Here is a 23,223-nt window from a genome sequence, read left to right as displayed (position 1 = left end):
GAACAAAAGACACAGTTGTTGTTTCTAGGAGTTCACCCTGAGGGGCAAAACTAAGATGAATTTGTTCAGATGTCAAGCAGGACACTTGGTGAAGAAAGACTACTTACACTTGAGTCTGAGACTGGGTGGGAGAATGGGTGAGAGAAAAGAATGTGTAAAGTCATGGAAAGAAGGACACAGAGCAGCAGCCCAAGGTATTGTAGGCCCATCTTGGGGTGGGTGTAAGGGTGAGGGAATTGGAGAAGGTGCCAGAGTGTCGTGGGCACACTAGCAATTGCCAGGCCGTTGGTAAGAAGGCACCTCACCACTGCTCACTACAGTATGCTTCCAACATCCCTAACCGACCCCCACAATTCAGTCTTTATCACATCCCAGCCCATCCCTAAGCTGTCTGAAGCCAACAACATAGCAAATGATTTTGCCTTGTTCTCTCTCTCATCCCAGCTCTTGGTTTTAGGATCCTTATGAATCCATGAGGATTCCTTCCTTCCTTCCTTCTCTGAACTTGAGACATACCTTGCACTTGGCTCTGAAACAGGCTGCTTGGTTCCTCTCACCCTCCATTTCTTCCCTTATTAAATGAGGAACTAATTGTTCCAGTCCCGGGTACTTAGACCAAGGAAAGTAAATGAATTTAAAATGTTTGGCACATGGAAAAGTGCTGCGTATAACTGCGTGCTGTTCCTAAGTAGCTTGTTAGTTGCCTGCTCATATCTGGGGGCGCTTTGTTTGCTATACAGCCTTTAATTTTAGTGTGTTTCTTCTATGCAAAGATCACTGACAAACAATGACCTTACTTGGTGACATATTAAGTATCCAGGGAGAGACAGAAGTTGAGGGTTGGGGAGCCAGTCAAGCTGGGGGATCAAGCCTCATCTTTATCAATAGGTTGCAATGTTGCTAGTTCCCGATTTTCCCTGGCGTACAAATAAATCTTCACACTTGTTTTCCCCCCAGGCACGTTGGCGTGATGGCTGCTGCAGGTTTCCCCAGCACTAGCGAGATGGAAGTAATTTCCTACATAATGCACCACAAATGGATTTAGAAGTGCCAGCTTCAGATGCTGTGATGCATATTCAGATTTTCCATGCAGTAGATTAGAGAATAGCACGGTTAAATCAAAGGGCCAGGGATCTAGAGGCTTCCTCTCTGTTTCGCATGCTGAAATATTAATAAAGTAGGAAATCAAAAGAGAACAATTGAGGGATGCTCATGTCCTCTGATTACAGCTCGTTTCTGTGAGTCCGATTTTCGACGAAGAAAAGAACTATAATGGAAAAGAACGCGGCCAGGGAAACAAGGATGACAAAGGGACAGAAGCGAAATCAGAGGGTTGGCATCCAAACACTTGGTCTCCACAAAGCACTGCTCAAGCCCTCCCTCTTACAGCATCCCCAGCCGTGGCTGGGCAGCTCTGTCAGGAACTGGCAGCCTCCGAGCATTGCAGCGCTGTGCTCCCTGTTTATTGCCAGCTGGAGGAAAGCTTCCGTTTGCATTTGGAACATTCTGGTTTGAGATGACTTTTCTGTGCTGTCTCAGAGCCAACTTCCTCAGGAGGACCATAGAGCTGCTTCTTTCTACCTTTTCTGGGACCCTCTCAGTCAACGAGACTGCCTTCTCCCTAGAAACCGACAACGAGACCGCAGAAAGAAAAAGAAATGTCTTTTTAGTTCCTACTGATGAGGTGCCTAAGGGCACAGCGGAGTAAAACTCCTGCAGTGAGGACATGGCAAAACCTTCTTGGAACTGCAATGTAGAAAGACGCAATACAGAGAGAAGGGAAATGCTCACTGGAGGCTGAAGGGCAGCCCTGTATTAATGAATTTCCTTGGTGCCAGTGACAGAGCTCTAAGTCAAATATGCATGCAGCAAAGCAACTTGATTGACTCCCGCACCCCCCCCCCCCCCCGGCCCCCAAATTAAAAGCATGAACACGCAGATCAATTGTACAAATGGTTTTGGGTTCTTCCTCTGTTTGCTGGCCAGCTGTCCTCTGTGCTGCTTTATTCTCAAGCAGGCTCTCCCCACTTAGACCAAATATGACCAGGAGCAGCACCGAATGCCCTTCCAACCAGTCTCGACATCTCATCGAAAGGAATTCACCTCCCAGTAGCTCTAGTCACCATCTCAGGACCAAGTTGAGTCAATGGGCACAGCAATGGGTATGGTTAGGATTTTCTGAAGGAAAACTGAGCCTCCACGGCCAGAAGGGGAGATGGTGAAACCCCAACACAGTCACGTGTCTGCCAGCCCTGGGCTTGTTCAGAAGCAGATCTTTCACAGGAACATCTCTACAGCTATTGGCTCCTTTATACAGGGCCCAGACCTGCAGCGTCTCCTCTGGAAAACATCTACATCCATCTCAGTTCATGTGGGCACCTGAGGGCTATTCCACTTTGAAGCTTCAATAGGTCATCAGCAGACGTGGTAAGTTCTTCTCCTGAATATGCTGACACAGGAACTTTAACGTCCATGACGAATCAAGCGGCATCCTTCTATAGCACCAAGGGGAAGTGAGGATGTTCAGGTCAGCTTCCCTACAGAGACTAACAGCTGGTGGTAGAAGCATCCTGATCTTTTTTTTTCCCCCTGTGGAAGTACCACCTTCATCTTTCTGAGCACTTTTCACGTTTCTTCCCACTTTGCTGGTAGCATCAGAACCACCATTGTTTAGCTTAATGATTCCCACAAACTCTTTTCTGATAATGGGATTTATGAATGTCTGATGGGAATTGAATATATGGCCTGTATTGACCTGTGGATGAAGACAATGCACTCTGTCAAATCAAATTACACTCATGTTACCAAAGCAATTGCTGGTAATATCGATTACAATGGTGCCTATTCTATGTGAAAAATCAATCATGTGTGTACACATGCATGGTTTATTCTGCCTATTCATATGTGAGGATATGAGCGCTTATAATAATTCCACAAACTGCTTCCATAACACTAATCAGATGGCTTAAAATGGTTTTTTTTATAATTTCTGGTGTTTGAACCAAGAAAGCCAAAGCTTCCAACAGAGTCTAAGGCCTACACTCAGTCTCTTCATTCTCTGTTTCCATGTCTTTTTTACAAGCACTCAAACTCTAATTTCAATACAAAGAAAAAAATAGCTAAGGCAGTTGGCAGAAGTCTCTCTACTAAAACTGTGAAAATGAAAGTTACTAACTCAAAGGCATTTACCAGGTTGAAAGCATCTGCCAAGATAAAGCAGTGGAAAATGTGGCTTTTAGGCCTACCAAAGAGTCATGGTGAATCTCACTAGAGGCAGAACATTTCAAATCCAGTCTTTATACAAAGAGATCAAGGAAACATTGATAGTAAAGGGGACCTTGTTCAAAAAGGAGAGATATAATGCCAAGACCAATTTTAAGGATGCTCATTGGATAGTGTGGAGTTCAGTACACCCTCAGTCTGGACCGCTCAGCCCTGCCATGCTCTGATGAGTTTCTAATCTCTCTTTTGAAACCTTCCTCCTACTTTACAAATGAGACAGAGATAGATCCTGAGTGAACCACTCAGAGATACGTTGCTCAAAATTTTAACCCCAGGCTATGGAATTTTCTGCCATCTTCTAGGCAGAGAACAGTAACTATTTTTCAAATGACAAGGCATTGAAAATTTTCCCCTAAATCACAAGTACTTGTAGTTGAAACATTCTGGTACTAAATTGTAGACAAGTATCTAACATTTGGTAATCAGTGTGTTAATACAGATCTGTGTCCACAAGTGGTTCATTTAGCTAAAAAATGAAGATGCAATTAAGGTACATTCTTTATATTTAGACATTAGTATTTCAGTGATTACTCTGGTCTTGGTGTCACTCAGCCCTGGAGAGATGCTAAGGGCACAAGCTATGGAAGGAGACTAAGGTTTAGGAGCCCAAGTTTTGCCCTTCAACAGCCATGCAACCTTGGGCAAGCCACTCAGCTTCCTAAACTCCCTTATTTGTATGGTGAAATTGCAAATATGTGAGATAAACCACAAGTGCTGTGGATGATTGATTGATAAATAAAACACTGATTGGCCAGTAGCCAGGCAGGAAGTATAGGCAGAACTAGCAGAGAGGAAAACTGAGAGAATAGGAAGGTGGAGAGGAGGAGATGCCAGCCTGCCATCCAGGGAGCATCATGTAAAGGCAGCAGGTAAAGCCACGGAACACGTGGCGACATATAGATTAACAGAAATGGGCTGAGTATAAGAGTAAGAGTTAGACAATGGTAGGCCTGAGCTAATGGCCGAGCAGTTTAAATAATATAAGTGTCTGTATGTTTATTTTATAAGTGGGCTACGGGACAGCCGGGGTTTGGTGAGACCCGGAGAGAAAAACTCAAGCTACAAGTATTCTGTCACAATTAACAAAAAAAACACTTGAAAGAATGAATGGCACTTGTTAGCTACTTGTGAACGTCAGTGTTTGCTATAGACATCTCATCAGGGAAGGAATTGAAGCTCAGGTTCCTATCCCCACCACTGGGAGAGCTGTGTCATTATCTACCCAGATTTTTTTATTCACCCTGATCTAAGTTGATTTGGACAAACTCATTTCTAATCTTCTTGTAATAGGTAATGCTACATTAAATATAAAGAGACAGTGAAAAAGGCAAAACCAAACCAAACCCAGAACTGGAAGTGTAGAATGGGGGAACGGAAGGTGGCCTATGCTGAGTGTTATGTGAGAAAAGCATTCTGGGATATGTCTAAGTGTTCTACAGCAGCTTTGAGTCTGAGACGTTGGCAAGGAAGAAGAGGGTGTGTTCCAAAGGCGTTTACATGGATTATAAATAAAATCTACATCCACAATATCCCGAAAGACACAGACTGCATTCCATTTGTCATTGGTCTGGGGTCTTTGCTTTTTCATGGAGTATCATGTGAGACTGGTCTGTGTTCGGTCCTCATGTGTACTTGGTGTATGCAGCCACACTCAAACAGTCCCTTTCTAGCCATGCTGCAGCAGGTCTTCCTAATGTGTAACTCCTCCTCTTCCTGGCTTACACTGTCGTGGGGTGAAACCATCCTCAACTTTATAGGAGTGGCTCCTCCTCTTCCGCCATCACCACCAGTGACTGGCCAGTAACCCCCCTACAAGGCAGCACTGGTTTCTGCAAAGGAGTTTTGCCTCAGCATTCACTGCTACTGTCACCAAGCCTAACCTCAGTCCTTAACCGCGTTTGGGGAAATAGTTATTTACCAGACGCCCGACTCCTCCTACAACAATGAACTGCTAAAGAAATCACTGGTGCCCTGGTGTTGGCATTAACCTGAAAATGATACAGCCATGATTTCTCCTTGGAAACAACATGAAAACACCTCTTTTCAAATCTGTTCCATGCGATTACCTTGTTTATCTCTGGAAAAAAAAAAAAAAATCCCCTACGAAAGAGCAAAGAGCAATAAGCTTAAGCTAGTGACCAACTCCACACCAGGAACTTCAGAGAGATCCGATCAGCCACATATTTCAATATACAATGCAATGAACAACAGCCTTCAGATTTTCAAACATTTAACCCATCCTGCTCTCACACATCCTTCAAACGGCAGAATCAAGGCAGAGAGTTTGGATAGAAGCCTCTCAGTTCATGCTCTATGAGCAGTTAACTTCAGCACATTTTGGAGTGTCTTGATGGTTGCCCCCAATCTCATCTTCATAACACACCTTGTTTGCATTTGTTCACTTCACTAGTGCTGCAGAAGCCTGCGCTTAGAAGACCTTCCCTGTGCTGACTCGGCGCATTCCACCCCTTCTACCTAGCAGTAATGCTTTTGTGTTATTGTATACTAAAGCTTGGGGTGTTTTTACCGTTCCATTTAAAACGTGTAGTTAGACAACTCAAGCCTGCCCATTCTACACGGAGAACCTCAAACATTCACTCTGTTTTCAAGACAGATAACCGCTGTATCTCTAAGTCTCTCTGAGCAGCAAGGACCTTTGTAGTGTTTGTTATAAATAAGTCAGTAGATAATCACAAAACAGCACTCAGCCATAGCCACATCTAGAAGATCAGTGATGGCCAGTCTAAGCCAGCTATAAATTTTATGACAATTTTTAAATGAGCCAGGGAAGGGCACTTACCAGCACTTTGTCTTTCAGGGTCATATGAAAGAAAGTGGAGACAAGATAGGGAAAGGAGTCTAGAGTACACAAGAAAGAACAGATGATGAGAATTAGAAGTTTCCAGAAGACCCAATGCTAGAGGCTCATCCAGCCTCTAGTTTAGGGCAAAAGGATTCAGTTTGGCATTATCCTCAAGGGATAACTGCAGATTTCTGTGCAACTATGACCTGGACAAATATAAAAATGGATCACAGCTTTTGCACCTGGGCAGAACTGGAGTGGAAGAAGCAGGGGGTAGATAAGAAATATGTATCTGCTAAAAATAGTGGATAGCAACAGAGAAACCCTACTGCAAAGATGATAGCCAGGGCAGGCTGTGGCTATCATGCCCAATGTTTCTTAGCCCAATCCTAATCATCACAAAACCTCCTCTGGACACTGGATTGGATGCCTCTTTAGAAGTGGGATCCCTCTGCCAGCCTGATTTAGACACTGGCATTTCTGATTCGATAAGAACCTAAACAGCCAATGTGAAACGAAGGGTCAGTGTTCTAAATTGGGCATTTTTATTAATCCATTCTGACATCATTTGGCAGATCTAAGTCAGAATGGTGTTTTGTTTTGTTTTGTTTTAATAGTGAAAGAAATATAGGCAGGATGCATGGTTTAATAACCTGAAATTCAGGGCTGGCTAAATGACTCAGAACATATCCTGCTCTTATAGGAGATCCACAACAGGAAGCTCATAGCTGCCTGTAACTCTAGCTCCAGGGGGTAGGGCGCCCTCTGCTGATGTCTGTGGACGCTTGTACTCATGTGCACATACTTCCACACAGACATACACATAATTATAAGTGTATACTTTAAAAGTAATAAAGGAAGAATCGAACTCCTCCTACAGTTACAGAGGCGGGGCCAAGAGCAAGGGAACCTCGGCAGAGGAAGGGAATAGCTAACCTGGCTGATGTGTGTGCTTAGTGTGTTCACGAGTAATCTATCCAAGCAACTGCACTTGACTCAGCAAGAACTCCCCCTGGTATGGAGCAGTGGTGCTCAGCTGATTGTTCCCTCAGTAAAAACAGTGCTGAGCTCTGCTGCTGGGGTCCCCTCTATCCTTTAAATGTGTTCACACTGTTGTTTCTCATCTCTGGCTTTTACTGTTAGTGATCTTTCTTTTGTCATTTGTAATCTTGACTTGGCACCTTGATTGTCTCACATCCCCGCCAAAGAAGTCACCAAAACTTTTTTGTTTTTGTTTTTTCTAAGCTAACACAAACTATTCATGAGTTCATCCATATTACATAAGGGGCCCTTTTAAAATATCCCATGATAAGCCAATGAGGAAAGCTATAGAAAATCAGAAGAGAGCCAATAGCTTAAATTGTACAAGTTAACTATCCATAAAATACTGGAAATTGGTTTACTATAGAAATAAGGATTCCAGTACCAATACTATTTAACCACAGGGTTTTGTGTAAGCCAGAGAAGGGTGCTCAAAATAAGTGCCAAACTTGGCTGTGGTTGGGGTTATGTGCAGACTGTGGTATCATTTTTCCAAATCTCTGAGGGAAAAGGAGTATGAAGCTGCTTGGAAATTATTAATGATTGTAAGTAAAGCAAAATCTAGGAGGAACAAAAGAACACATCTTTGCTATTCACCACCTGAGAATTTTCTACTTGGAAATCAAAACAAAACAGAAAGAATGAAGAAAAGAAAGCAAAGTCATGAAAAGAAATAGCTAAATAGAGACAATTTAAGCTATTTATTTTGATGAACAGCAATCAACTTGCATGAAGGAAATATCATAAAGATATAATAGGAAGTAGCAAATACTTCATGTAAGAATTATCATTTCAGCATTTATTTGTGTGAGTCCAATTTCTTATCCTTAAATGCCTTGTGGAGACTTTATGTTCTTCCTTCTGTGATTCAGGCCAGAAGCCAGATTCTCTCCCTATATGTCTGTCAAAACAAATAAACAAACAAACAAACCACTTGAGTGGAGGATAAGTCTTTCATACTTGTCCTATTTCTCAAACTAGCCATTAGCAAATATGCTGAGTTGCATTGTTTTTCACTGAAGGTAAACCAGATAGATGTATCTTCTGAAATGATAACTTTAAGTCAATTGGTCCATCCCTGGGCCAGCTGTATAAACATATGCCTAGGCTGTCACATAGGACCCACACATAGTAGGACCCTGTTGTTGGCTGAATGTATAGTTTTCCCATCTTGAAATTCTTACTAAGAAGAGACTACATATTAGCATCCATCCTAGCCCTGAAACTGATAATCTGGTGATGTCTGAACACCGTCAAGCCTCTGCTTCCTTAGCTATAAAATCAGGGTTGGATATTCCCCAGCATCCGGAAACTCCAGGGTATGACGAGAAATGCTTCAAAACTGTCTTCATTTAGGTAGCACAGTGCAGTGCTGTGAGGAGTTTCCCAGGATTCCATTAAAGAATTCTCATTCTTAAACTGCCAGTTGTCTCTGATGATACAAATGCAGGGCCTAACTGGTGGTTATCTGGCTTTCTCTTTTTCCTCTCATGGTCAGCTTCTCATTACCCACCCATTGCCACACAAATGCTGTGAACAAACCACCCAGAACAAAGGGCTTGGGGCTGCATCCTTATTATTGCTCACAGGTCTGGGCACCTGAGGTCCTTGGATGCAGACTCTGCCCCTCTGTTAGGCTGGTCCTAGCTTATAGCATATAGCGCAGGAGACAAGGAGAAGACAGCAAGACTTCTGAGATATGAGCATGGGACTTGGACACTGTCACTTCTGCTGTGTTCTACCATCCAAAGATGTCATAAAGCCAGCTCCATGAGAACACAGGAAATAAAACTTGGAAGTAAACCCTGAATAGAATCCTGCATGGGAGGAACTGCAAACAGCCACCCTAACTGAATACAAAGGGGTGGGGTGGGTAGAATGCCTTTGGCAAGCAAGCTCATTCGCATCAATCAGGAGTTCTCCTGGCTATGTATACACTAGCCCAACAACGCATTGCTGTTGGCCATCAGCAGATCATGTAGGGACTCTGCCTATGGGTCATCCCTAGAAATGAGAGCATCCCACCACACTGGTGACAGAGATCTCTGCCACTTCACAGCCTGTGGCCTCTCTTCACTCCAACCAGTTACCCATTGTGAAGGTCTAGACTTGACTTTACAGGCTTCATCTTAGGGAAAGAAAGGGCCACCATCTCAGATCACCTGCTGTACACAGTTAAAAGAAGGACCTCAGGAATGTGCCATGACAACTCGAACAGATACAGAGCAGTATATTCCTGTAGACATTCTGTCTGTGGTTTATGGCCCTTGAAGATCTCTAGATAATCCTGCTGAGCAGCCCAGATAATACTGTTCAGTGGGTTGTGGTTCCCCGCCCAAAGTCTAGACTTTGATTCAAAAAATCACCTTGCCCCATATCCCTTCTACCCAATCCCAAATTACCAATTCCTGGCTTGTGGATTTTCTCTATTAAAAACTCTCTACACCTGGGCTTGTGGCCGCTGCCACATTTCCTTCCATCTGCCGTGTGGTAGCCTACGTTGAACCTGCATAAAAAGACCCTTATGTGCTTGCATCGGAAAGTGGCTTCTTGGTGGTCTCTGGGGGTTTTGAGAAATGGGCACAACAGCATCTTCCTTGTCAGGATCAGAAACCCAACTCTACATCATACACACCATGAAACACAGATGGGTCAAACCATTGGTTTACTCTGATCTTTCTGCAGCTTGGTCAGACCCTGAAAAACATGACTCCAAAACTAAGAGTTTGGAATTCTCAGGGGAAGAGGTTGGAAGTTTTGTTCAGCCATGCAGGAGACCTTTTGCTACTTTGAAAGGGCAGCATATGCTGCCCCCCAACCCCCAGGCCAGTGTCTGTTGCTCGGCAGCCTTTTGCTTTTAGAGAAGAATAGAGTTGCATTTAAATGCAGCCTGAGCCAACTCACCTCCCACTGGGTCCCATCAAGCACAGCCCTGTTCTAGCCATATATGCAGGGACAGCTCACTGCAGGTCTTTGAGCAGGGGGAGAGTCACCTTAAAGAAATGAAAAGGATGGCGGGTTCTGCTAAAGTCTATGAGGTCCTGTCAGCTTTATCCCTGCCAATTTGCACGGCTTTAAAAGATATCACCATAAAATTTCATGCCAGAATTACCTCTGGTCAGCCAAGCCTTTGCCAGGCTGGACAATTTTAATTGAACTAGACAGTCGTTTAATCTTTCCTTGTTGGATGTCCCTTTGATCTTCATAACTCATGGTACAGCTTCCCCCCAGTTAGCGCTCTGATGGGAACTAAATGTGGACCCAGATCATGGTTTGTGGGTTTGGCTTTTTTTTTTCCCCTAGAAAAATCACTAAAGCTTAAAGAACATTTTCTGCAAGGATCTACAGTGTAGAAGAAGCCAGTGCACCCCAGAAATGCACAGGTGTGTTGTGCATGAGTTCCAGGCACACAGTAGCCGTGTCTTCTGCAGAATGAGGCCTAAATTGGGTCTGTGTCCTTGTACTTGATGTGGCTGCCTAGACTACCAGATGTGCCTTCTGCCTGCTCACTCATTTGTGCCTTACTATCTCAAAAAAGAAAAATTAACAAAACAAAACAAAAAAACGCCTGCCTTTTTGAATCAGGAAATCTTCCATTAGGCCAAAGCAAAATAGTTTGTTATTAGTGAAATTATTAAGGCCACTCCATGTAGTTAAAAGGAAGGTTTATTTAGTGGTGTAACTTACAAATGAAGGGATAGGTAGGTTGCAGGGTCTGGGAAAGACGCACCGCAGTCCCGCGGTGTTCTCTGGAGAACTCTGCTCGGTCTACCTCCAGCGTCCTGGGTCCAGGAACTAAGAGAGCTGGTGCATCTGGAACTCGGGTCTTCAGGGTCCTCTCTTGGCCCTGCCTTGTAGGCATGACAGTTACCGAAGCCTCAATGGGGGTTGGAACTTCCAGATCAAAGCTGGAATGGCTACCCACTACACTTTGTAAAAAACAAAATAACTTCAGGTTGGAGAAAGTTTTCCTATTTTCCCATATAGCCTATTGATTGGGTTGTGTGTGATCACAGACTTACAGGATTGAAAGCAACTGTTAATCTTATGTCCTGGCTTTTAATGTTCCTTAGTGTTTACAAAGCAAGGGTGACTTTAAATTGCAGACACATACAATATACCTATGGTAGAAAGCTTTTCATTTAATGAAGATATTTAAGTTGTTATAACATTTGTGCCTTATGTCAACTTGACACAAGCTAGAGTCATCTGAGAGGAGGGAACCTGAATTGAACAAATGCCTCCATAAGGTTGGGCTGTAGGCAAGCCTGTGGAGCGTTTTCTTAATTGGCGATTAATGGGAATAGTTCAGTCCATTACAGATGGTACTACCACTGGGCTGGTGGTCCTGTGCTCTATATAGAGATTAGGCTAAGTAAGCCACGGGGAGCAAGCCAGTAAGCAGCACCCCGCCATGGCCGCTGCATCAGCTCTTGTCTCTAGGTCCCTGCCCAGTTCTCTGCCTTGGCTTCTGTCCACGGACTGTGGCTTGGGACATGTAAGCCAAACAAACCCTCTCCTCCCCAAGTTGCTTTTGTCATAGAGTTTCACCACAGCACTAGAAACTAAGGCAAACCTTATTTATATTTGTTTTTAAACAAATAAGCAGACTCAAGCACCTGAAGAGCTTCTCACAACCTCGCAAGTGCTCCGCCTTGAACGAATCCGTTGTTGCTAGAGTTTTCCTGCCTGGCCCACAGTCAGGACAAATCTCTCTCATCCGCCAGTCCCAAGCCACTTAAACCCGATCAAATAAACACAGAGACTTATATTGGTTACAAACTGTATGGCCATGGCAGGCTTCTTGCTAGCTGTTCTTACAGCTTAAATTAATCCATTTCTATTAATCTATACCTTGCCACGTGGCTTGTGGCTTACCGGTACTTTACATCTTCCTTATCCTGATGGCGGCTGGCAGTGTCTCCTACTCAGCCTTCCACTTCCCAGCTCTATTCTCCTCCTTGTCCCGCCTATACTTCCTGCCTAGCCAATGGCCAATCAGTGATTTATTTATTGACCAATCAGCAACACATTTGACATACAGACCATCCCACCGTACTTCCCCTTTTCTTTTCTTAAAAAGGAAGGTGTTAACCTTTACACATCTCCAAAGTCAGCTTGGTATATTTGGGAATTTGGGCGTAGCTTGTCTTACTACTTCCTGCTGGAGGGGGGCGCTGTATCTTTTGGGGAAACAAAGAAAATTTTAGGATCATGGAGTAGTCCGTGAGGCTGTATCATCTGAGCCAGTTGTCTTGAAACGGTTCTGGATGTTGGATCATCTGGGCCATGGTGTCATCAGAGACCTTTCAGGGGGTCTTGGCTGGTCAAACCTGATGTATCTTACTCTGGAACAAATCCATAGCCTCTTGTTTTCTGTGGAAACAAAAGAGACTCTTTTCCAAAGCAACATATCCTTACATCCAAATTTTGAAGTCAAAGTATCTTTAAAATATACGTACTCGTTTAACTCAGCTTCCTTTACAATCAAACATCTCTCTGTAGTTAAGAATCCCAAAGACAACACAATCCAGACTCTCTGTGTAATAGTCATCTCTACGTGGCTTATTTTTTATATTAATTTTAGTGTCTCTTTAAAGACTTTATTTTTTAAAACCATGTATTTGTTTTTATATTGTATATATCACCTTTTTTTTCTCTTTTAAGCCTACGTATATTTTACACATATTTTAAACTATTACATCTGAATCTGTCTTATTGTGAATGTATTGCTTTAAGCTGCAGCAGCTGTGGCTGCTGGCTCCGCCCACCGCAGCTTTCCAACATGGCGTGGTACTTTACCACCAGCTCTGGGAGCTATCGTGGGTCTATGGTTTTATCCAAGCAGCGTGTAGCCCAGAAACCTCTTTTTTTGTTTTGTACTAGCAAAGGCTAAATCCACAATGTAGCTTAATGTGCCACTTGCAGAGGCCTCATTTCCGCCATACAGCAGGTCGAGCGCGCACGCCAGCAACCCGCCAGTAGCTCAAACCGGCAGCTGCCGCTCATTTGAGAGAGACAATTAGGAAGCTGTTTTTAGCTCCGTTTTAGAATCTTTTTTCTCAGGTTTTAGGTGGAAACTCTTGCCCCACGTTGGGCACCATTTGTTGCTAGAGTTTTCCTGCCTGGCCCACAGTCAGGACAAATCTCTCTCACCCGCCAGTCCCAAGCCACTTAAACCCGATCAAATAAACACAGAGACTTATATTGGTTACAAACTGTATGGCCGTGGCAGGCTTCTTGCTAGCTGTTCTTACAGCTTAAATTAATCCATTTCTATTAATCTATACCTTGCCACGTGGCTTGTGGCTTACCGGTACTTTACATCTTCCTTATCCTGATGGCGGCTGGCAGTGTCTCCTACTCAGCCTTCCACTTCCCAGCTCTATTCTCCTCCTTGTCCCGCCTATACTTCCTGCCTAGCCAATGGCCAATCAGTGATTTATTTATTGACCAATCAGCAACACATTTGACATACAGACCATCCCACCGTAATCCGTTCTGTTTCATTTGGGACACTGAACATGGCTGGCCTCTGGCAAATAAAAAAAAAGGAAACACTGGAGGAGCCGTGGCATGGATCACGTGCTCTGGGCAAAGGAAAGGGGCAAGTATCAGTCATGTAAGATACACTGCAGAGCTTATGTCCCATCGAGGGGCCAGTGTGCTCATTTATAGACCAACAAGTCAAGGCTGAGGACATGGGGCCATCTAAGCTGTGTATAGATTCCCTTCTACAAGTCATTAGCTTTTAGAATCATACCATAGTTTTGGTTGGCTACACCAGACCCTCTACAGTCTGGTCCCTGACCACCACACATCTCCTCCCTCCCCTCTACGCCCACCCAGAGCATCTACTTTATTCATATCACAGAACTTGTGAAAACATTACTAATGATATAGAACACTCCCATGCCTTCACATGTCCTTCCTGGGCACCTGCCTATCCCCCTCTTTCCACAGGGAAACATATCCCTGATGGTTTGGTTTGCATCTGAGATGTCTACATTTAGACAGAACCCTAGGACTACTTCTGTCTATCAAGAATTACCCCGTATTAGAATCTCTGGCCTTCTCAGCCCTTTTTTTCCCTCAAAGGAAAGTCTTTATTTTAAACTTGTATCCCTGGTTTACAGTAACGTGTGAGGTATGTGAAAAAATTCAGTTGTAAACAAGTGCACAGGTTTGTAAGTGACTCAAGCGGACCTGAAGCCTACTACAAGTACAGAATCCTAGATCTCACCTCAGGTCTGTGTCCACAGAGATCTCCAGTCACACGTTAGTTTGAGAAATGGTGACTCTGCTCCCCTGAGCTCTCCCTGCTATAAATATCTGGAGGATTGATTGTCTACAGCTTTGTGTTTGGCAATTATTAATGTGCCTGCCTGGCTCTGTGCTTAACTGTTACATACAGTGAATATATAAGTGTGTGTGTGTGTGTGTGTGTGTGTGTGTGTGTGTGTGTGTGTGTGTGTGTGTGTGTGGTGTGGTGTGTTCACACACTCTGATTCTTGCCTCCTCACCTAGAAGTCTATGCAGGGATGGAAGCTTTCCTTCACTGTTCTCAGCACCTGGCATCTGGGTGTACTCGGTGTAGATGCTTGAATAAATTTATGCAAAAGTCAAGGGGTACTAAAGTAAAGCGGATTCAATAAAACTGTTTTATGCATGTCTCTACTACAGAGCAGGCAGTGTTTAAACAAACCCAAGGCTACAGGGGGAGAGAGCAAGATGAATCACTTTGCCTCTGGTAAGAACCAAGTAAAAGATGATTCTCTCAAACATAGTCATGGCTCTCACCAGGTTGATTCTCAGCTCCCACCACTGTCCTTGAAGGAACAGCTGGCACTTTCTAAAAGACCAGGCTCCCTGGTTCACATGTGTGTAAACTGTCCTTAATCTTAAATGTCTAGATATTTAGATTACTGTTCTCAGAAACTCACATTATTCCTCTGGTGTGGTAGGAGAGGCTGATCTGTCCCGTTTCCTAACACAACCTAGTTGTTCACACTGTGACTTACGGGTGTCATGCACCAATGCTGAATAAAGATGACTGTTGCTTTATCATTTGCTACATTGAAGATCCTATATCATAGATGCCTGTCCACTGACTCACAAGGGGGCAGGAGAAGCAAATGAAAAGAGACAGGCTACATCTTACCTCCCTGGAGAGTATCCTGTAGGAAGATACAATCGGTCACTAGAATAATGCACAAAAAAGACATTGGAGGAGAAAAATAGATCCTGATGAGAATAAGACTATTTGCATTTCATAGTATGTGAGAATTCATTATGGTGGTAGAAACACACACCTCATCTGTGTCAGGGACACAATGGATATACACTGTTATTTCTCTGAAAAAAACAATACAAAACAGGTGTGCCTGTTTATAGTTTCCACCTGGTTACAGCCACATTTGGCCAGGCTTCCAGCACTACAGTTCAGTGATGGCTTCGTCTATCCAAAAAATGCCATGAGAGTGCCACACATGCCAGTCTAGCAAAATGCTCTGCAGGTCTGCTTCCTAAGTGAGATTGCTCGCCTGTGGTCTCAGCTGCATCCCTGTAGAAGAGACAATGAGAAGGTAGATACGGGGTCTGGAGTGCAGGTTAGCACAGCATTGACCAGACAGATCTGCGTTACCTTTCTGTCTTAACTAGTCTTTGCATCATTCTGTTTAAATTCTTTTCATAAGCTATTTGAAGGTAGCAAAACACTCCCATTGGAGTATTAAAAGCAGTCAGGGCCTGGAGTGAGCATTTAAATGGTAGGAGGAACAGCATACACCCCACAGAACCTGCTCCATCCAGAATCCTGTGTCATCTGTGGACGCATCATGAGGCAATACGTTCATGGCAGTCAGCCAAGATCCCCGTGCTCCAGCCTGTGAGGACACAAGTTCTTTCTCCCTAGATTGCATGAACGCAGGATGACAGACTAGCAATGATAGCTCTGTAGTTCTCCCATGGTAGCACATGGGGAGCTATAAATCCATGCATATGCAAGCGTGGATGTGCTCCAATAAGCACGAATTTAAAATGGGTGGTGGGTTGGATTTGGCAAGTGGGACTATGATGTGTGGTTCTCTAGCAAGTTGAAGGATCTAAGCCCTTGTCCATATTGTAGTATTAAAAAGGGCAATATTAAGATAATATAATTGCCAGTAGCTAAAATGGATTAAGTGATTCGAGAATTACACGTGCTTTATCCAGCTGGTCTCTTTTAATAAACCCAGGCACCTAAAGCTGTATAACTCATACCAGGTCACTGAGCCAAGTTGCAGAGTTGAGTTTAAATCCAGGTATACCCACTTCAACATCCCCTCAAGTCTACAGAACTGTGACAGAAAGCTTCTGCTCACATAAAATCAGGCAAAAAAGCTGCAATTTCTAAGAACATGACAGCAGGAAAAAGGACCCTCACTATGGCTGTCAGTCCTTCATCTTGTGAGATTTAAAAGAGTGTGATGCCAATTGGACTTGCAAAGAGTCTAGATTTTGGACTAAACAGGCAAGAATACTAAATGTCCATCCCTAGCTAGATAACACTGGGCAAATGCTTAAATTTTTCTATCTGCAAATTGAGGAGACAAGAATATACCTACACTACATATTAGCAAATGCTATAAGAGACCACTTATTTATCCATCCATGTAACTGACCCCATGCCAAGTATAAAAATTGGAGCGAAAACCACAGGCCTGGTCGTTGGTCTTTCAGAGCGCATCCTCGAGAAAGCACTTGGAGCTTAGATCTAAGCTTGAGTAAAGTATGTTCTGTGGCTCATCATTCACATTCTTGACTTTAGTTGTGGATGTATACAAGACAGAGGAAAACCCAGGTCAGAAGAATTTTAGCATTTGATTGCTTACTTTTAGTTAAGCACTACTACAACCCAATAACATTCAGAGGGTCCACAAGACACGCAAAAATGCCCCTAGATGACTTTACCCTTTGTGCTTTTATAAAACAAAGCTCAAGATGGCACTCTCTAAAAAATAATACAGAAAGAAAGGAGAGGAAGAAAGAAAGAAAGAAAGGAAGGAAGGAAGGAAGGAAGAAAGAAAGAAAGAAAGAAAGAAAGAAAGAAAGAAAGAAAGAAAGAAAGAAAGAAAGAAAGAAGGAACCAGACACAGTGAGTCCATCACAGACTCAGGAAAGAGCATGTACTCAGAAACTTTCTAGTTGATTTTTAAGGTTTTCTTGTTGGTTTTTTTTGTTTATGTTTACCATTCATATAGCATTCCTTTATGGAAAATTACAGAGATAAGCAGGTTAAAAAACAATTTGACTGAATATGTTCACCTCTAAATTATACTTCCGTTGAATCATGAATAATTGCTTATTTGTTCTAATCCTAGGTCAATATCCCATGATGCTTTTATATATTGATTTATCTAGAGTAAATATGCATTAAGAACCCATCACTCCTCACTAATTTTATATTAGGTTTCATCCTCTTGAGTTTTCACTGTACTGTGGAAATATTGATAATATGTAAAGATTTATAGTCTAGTATGGAATTTTCCATTTTCCTCATTAAAACTATGTAACTCTCCCTTTTAAACAAAAGTACTCAGATGCTGAGCAGTCGACAGGCACATCTCCCAAGTCAGTCATCTGACTGTGGTTTTTATGCCCTGTGCACAAAAGGGACATTTAGTGCGAAGGCAGTAATGGAAACTAGAGGCTGTGTCAAATCGTCAGCCATTGTGCTCATATTAATAACCACTGCAGCTGTCTGAGGCTCGAATTAGCATCTTTGAAATAAGTTAAACACTCTCAGCATCATTTAGAGGCATTTAAAAGAGAACAACTAAAGTTTATGTTGAGATCTTTGGCTGGGTGGCCTTGAAAATACAAATCTCTTCAGAAACCTAAACTGGGCTATTTTTGTTTTACTTGCTTGTTTGCTGTTTGTTTGGGGTTTTGTTTTTGTGTTTGTTTGTTTTCCATTATCATGGTGGGGAGACTTAACAAATCTTCAGTTTCATTTAGCTGAATATCCCTAAATCGGCATCCCATAGGCACATTAATTATGTGCATGTGCTCATAGGAACCCTTATTACTGATTGTAACCCAGAAATAGATGAGCTCTTTCTCTGCAATGCCATGCTTGCACTCATCTAGATCTCCTCAAACCCAGTAGTTTGATTCCTGGATGCTTTGTCTGGCAGTAGAAAGAATAAACATTTCCAGTACAGACAACTGTTCAGGTCAGCAACGGTCAGTGCCCGGGGAGTTGCATCACTGATTCTCCCCTCTAGAGGCAAAGGACCAGCTCTCCTCCATGGAATTTCTCCAAATGCTTGTTACTGCAGAAAACAGGTCTGTCTTGGGATTCAGGAAAGCCTGTACGTTGACACAGATGAGCTGGCAATAAGTCAGTCACTGTGCCAACTGCCCCAGGGGCCTGACAGCATGCATTTCAAGGAATGCTGCATAGATCCTTCAGATGGACTCCTGGGATTTGTGGAGGGGAAAATTCTCTGTGTTCGGTTTCTGAAATGAGCCTCTCGAATTGCAGTTGTAAGACACAACCAGATACCTAGAATAGAGGAATTTATTTACAAAATAAGAGAAGACAGTTGAATGTTTTATTCAAATGGTGAGTTCGCTCATCCCCTCTGAGAGTTTCAACCTAATATGTTGAAGTCCAAAGTCATTAAGCAGACAAATGTTCTAGCGTGTTCCATGGTTCCCCTGGATTTATATAGTAAATCCCAGATCGACTACTGGGAAGCCAGAAGGCCTGGGTTCTCATATTAGTTATGTCTTCATCATCCTTGCCTACTTCACTGGGCCTTAAACCTTGACTAGATAATCTACAGGAACATTGTGAGAACTTTAAAGTAATGATCTACAAGTTAGATAAACATGTAACTTCCTTCCATGTGCCAAGCATGGCCTCATCCACCATCCAACCATTAGAACTGTTCTGTGTGGGAAATATATGACTGCAGTGTTAGAGATGGAAAAAAAAAAGGGGGCCTTAATATTACATAACTTCCCTCAGGATGTTCAGATATGAAATGGAAAGCAGAGATTCAAATTCAAGCCTTTTCCATCTAAATTGAGGTCACTGGCTTCCCCAGAAAGCTATTTTTCCATTGATGTTTTAAAGAGCACCAAAACCAAACTAACATGAAACCCCAGACTTGCAGATGGTCAAGTGCTTTGGCTCGGTCTGCCTCAACCTTTTGGTGGGAGTGTCTCTTGACTTCTTGAGTCCTGAAGGGACACTGCACATATGAAGCCGGTCAACAGAACAAGGAAAGAGGCAGTCCCCCTCCTACATGACAGAGGAGACAGTGCAGCAGTGAAGAGGACAGTCGGGACAACTGACTTAAGAGACTTAAAGCACGCTGTCACCGGCCTGCATCTTAAGCCTTGACCCTGACCAAGAAAATGCAGGATGTAAGAATTTTATGGAGTCCTAGTGGACATAAGGCCAAGCCTTTCTAGAGACTTGGGCATAGAAAATGTCTAATTCTTAAGTGAGGACAACATAGTTGAGACCTGAAACACGCACACAGGTACAGCTGAGACTTTGTCTCCCTACTCCCTTGCAGATCAACAGCCTTCCTTCATATTCCAGTGGAAAATGATATTTTAGATCCATGCGCCAGGCCATGGAGTAATATAATCCAAATATTTCTGGGTCACAGCCCGGTTCAATTTCAAAAATCAGCTTCCCAAAGCCTTTTGTGTTTGGGGAATTAACATGAGGATGCCCATACACATGAGAGGGAGAGGGAGAGAGGGAGAGAGGGAGAGAGGGAGAACAAACATATTAATCGCCCTTCCACACCTTCGTGACAGTTTCCGCTCTGTTCCACTCTAGTCTTTCAGAGCTGTATGTTAGGGAAATGAAAACTAACACAAGCTCAGAATCAAATGTAGGAGCTGATGTACTACAGTCTCCAAGATTTCCTTCTTAAGACTCAGCTTTTTCTCACAGGGGCTGCCGTTGCTTCAGAACCAGTGTCAGAAGCTTCTAGAGACACAGCAGCATGAGGATCCGAGTCCAGGCACCAGCCTTAGCTCTCAGCAGTTGGCTTGGTGTGGTGTTGGAAAGAGGAACACTGCCACGACAATGACTCTTTTTCTTCTAACAACTCCACTGCTCAACCAGAATCTTTTCGTATTGCCTTGCTCCCAAGTAAGTCTGGAAAATGCTTTTCCTAGTCTCCCACCTCCCAGAAACCACCCGCTCTCACATTTGCCCATGAGAACGCTGGACTCAAAGCTCTAGAGAGAAGCAGGAAGATGACAAAATAAGATCAATTCATTCAAAAACAGAGGTTATGTATACCTGTGTGTTTGGACTGGGAATACCAAAGGAATCAAAGCCCTGGGTCCTGTTTCTCCTTGTGCCTTCTGCATCTCCCTTAAATATGAAAGTAAAATCCAAAGTATGAGAGTTCCTTGAGTGAATGACTGTAGTGAAACTTCAGTGGTGTTGCGGGTGGCAGCTTGAGCACTGTGAAGGATGAGGGGCATCAGGTCAACCAGGTTCCGGAGGTAGGGGCATCCTCAGTGATGAGAACCTGTCATGATCCGGTACAGAAATGTCAGCTTCCCTTCCGACTGATCATTGGAGCTCCCAACTTCTCTCTCTCTCTTTAGTATCTATACTAAACTATACTAAACTCCAGTTCTGATCCTAGATTCCAGCAGGCTCTGCCTTTGGAGGATTACCTCACTGGCCATTTGGAATGACCCTTGCCAGTTTAGAGTACACAATGCCTCCAATCTCCAAGTGCAATGCAAGCATACCAAGAACCCTGTCTCTGCAATGGCCAAAGAGTAAAGATGTGTCTTTGTTTCATATGTTTGCAATGGGGTTGGCGTAGAACACTATATATATATATATATGAAAAACAAAAACAGACCCCTCTAAGTCCTCATGACATTCACAAGAAGCTAGGTAGCTGCTTCTCTATCACCTGTTCTTTCTCACACTGGCATTCCAGTAAGAAGAGGAAAACAAACCTGAGGGCAGGGCCATGTGAAGCCACTTAACGCCCCATGCCCATTTGGGTGTGGCAATGCGTTCTAAGATGAGGGGCTGACTGCACCTGTTCATTGACCATTAGTGTTTTCCTTTCCTTACAAATTGGCACTTCACTCCTGGGGCACCCACACAGCTGGTGTAAATTACTGCTCGGCACTGTGGAGAGAGAGAAGGCACTGGTATGTCACCCTCCTCTCCATTCCAGCTATATTTTTACTAGCTGGAAGTAAGACTCTAGAAAGAATAATTTATAGGTCTGCAAATAAAAACGTGGCGAAAAGAGAGATCTGAAAAGTGTGGCTGCTGTGGGTCCCCTGGGCACAACAGCCAGGTATAAAATGAAAGCTGCTGTGTGCCATCTGTCTGCAGTTGTTTGACTTGTGTGCTCTGAAAACATGTTGAAGACTAACCTAGTGCCCATGGCCTTATTTAGAAACCAGATCTTCTCAGATGTCATCAAGTCAGAATCAGGTAAATTTGGATTAAGTTGGATCCTAATCCTCATGGCCAGTATCATTAAGGAGTTTTGCTCTGAGTGCCCCAACCAACTAGATTGGCCATTCAGTAGTACACATGGTTGGGTTTCGATTTTGGCATAAAGTCTTCTGTTCTGTGAGGTTGTTTCGAGGTCTAAGAAGCCTGCACAAACGCCATGGTTTGGTCCAAGTCTCCTTGGCCATGAGCCCTCTGACCCTTTACTGTTTGTCGCAAGTCCCCCTCTGCTTCCTTATTGATTGTACTGTAATTGTATTCCCAATCGATTGGGGCTTCCCAACTTTGGTGTGCATAGAATCAACTCAGACGTGTGGAAACTGCGGAAGTATAGGTGCTAGGCTTAAGATTCTGGGATGAATTTGGAGTGAATAACTCAACTTTGTCCTTGCCCTTCACTTTCTGGTGACCTCTTCCCTGGCTCTGAGATATATGTGTGTTTTGTATGGTCATCTCTCTCTTGTTCTCCATCTTATACCCATTGAGATACCTGAGTGGATTTGAGGGTGAGCAGAGATAAAAACAAGAAGTGCCACTGTTATGTGTCTGAGCATTTGGAAAGGAGACAGCGTCAGTAAGAAAGCCAAGTATGATAGCACATGCCTGTCATCTCAGTGCCATGGAAACTGGGACTTGAGGCAAACCTGGGCTACATACTGAGACACACCATCAGATAGATAGATAGATAGATAGATAGATAGATAGATAGATAGATAGATAGATCATACATACATACATACATGCATATATACACACATAGATAGACAAAGATTGAGCGAGTCAGGTCAAGGCAGACCTAGGATTCAAATTGATTTGACCCTTACTACTGAGCTGGGTCTAGTGGCACAGATATGTAACAGATGTGGAATATTTACCACTAGAGCAGGTGAGGCAGGAGAACCAAGCATTCAAGGACAGCCTGGTCTGCATAGCAGCTTCCCAGCCAACTTTCTCTGGCCTACCTAGAAAGAGTCTGTCTCAAAAATCAGTTTTGACAGAGGACGAGAAGGAGGAGATGGGGGAACATAACCCTTTGTTCTTGGGCCTTGGAAAAGGGGGAGAATGTTTAGCAAATACCAATGCCTGTGTCAACCCTACTACAGCTAGAGAGTAGAATATTATTTAATACAAGTAGGCAGATCTCTTAGGGAAGAGCCATCCTGTAGAGGAGAGACTAACATTGGTCAAGTTTATTAGTAACTCAGGTATCTCCCCAGATGAGAGCTGAGGAATCTTGGTACAACCCAGGCACATCTTTGAATTGGGGCACGACATTGTCACATTGTCATCTACAAATTTATACTTGAGAACTGTACTACTGATTTCGGGGGGCGGGGGGACTAATGAACAAGCAAAAACACACTTTTAGGCCACCCACATGCATGTGAGATCTCAAGCATGTGCACACTTACACACACACACACATCTGCTAAAGTTTTAAGTAATTTTACAGTTTGTGCATTGGGCTGAATCCTTAGCTATCCTAGGGCACAATCAAAGGATCCATCAGCACAGATCTGGGTTCACAGTGCCCCACCCCTTTCTGCACAGCAATACTACCAACTAATGGGTAAAGGGTTTTCCAGTG

At 43.4% G+C, this 23,223-nt stretch overlaps 1 long non-coding RNA gene across 17 annotated transcripts in view; it reads left to right on the top strand.

Moving 5' to 3' along the window:
* The window catches only part of LOC128114605 (uncharacterized), a 287,065-nt gene that overhangs the window by 119,325 nt on the left and 144,517 nt on the right, over positions 1–23,223 (top strand). For 14 of the 17 annotated variants that reach the window (XR_008219822.1, XR_008219827.1, XR_008219820.1 and 11 more), the window contains 2 exons: positions 958–2,427; positions 20,088–20,288. This is a non-coding gene — a long non-coding RNA (uncharacterized LOC128114605). The remainder of the gene's footprint in view (positions 1–957; positions 2,428–20,087; positions 20,289–23,223) is intronic. The other 3 variants (XR_008219826.1, XR_008219824.1, XR_008219828.1) reach the window with 2 other exon arrangements.

This window comes from Peromyscus californicus, unplaced genomic scaffold (genome assembly GCF_007827085.1).
Source record: "Peromyscus californicus insignis strain IS unplaced genomic scaffold, ASM782708v3 Scaffold_19__1_contigs__length_69161282, whole genome shotgun sequence".
Lineage (NCBI taxonomy): Eukaryota > Metazoa > Chordata > Mammalia > Rodentia > Cricetidae > Peromyscus > Peromyscus californicus.
This window is presented reverse-complemented; position numbering and strand designations above follow the sequence as displayed.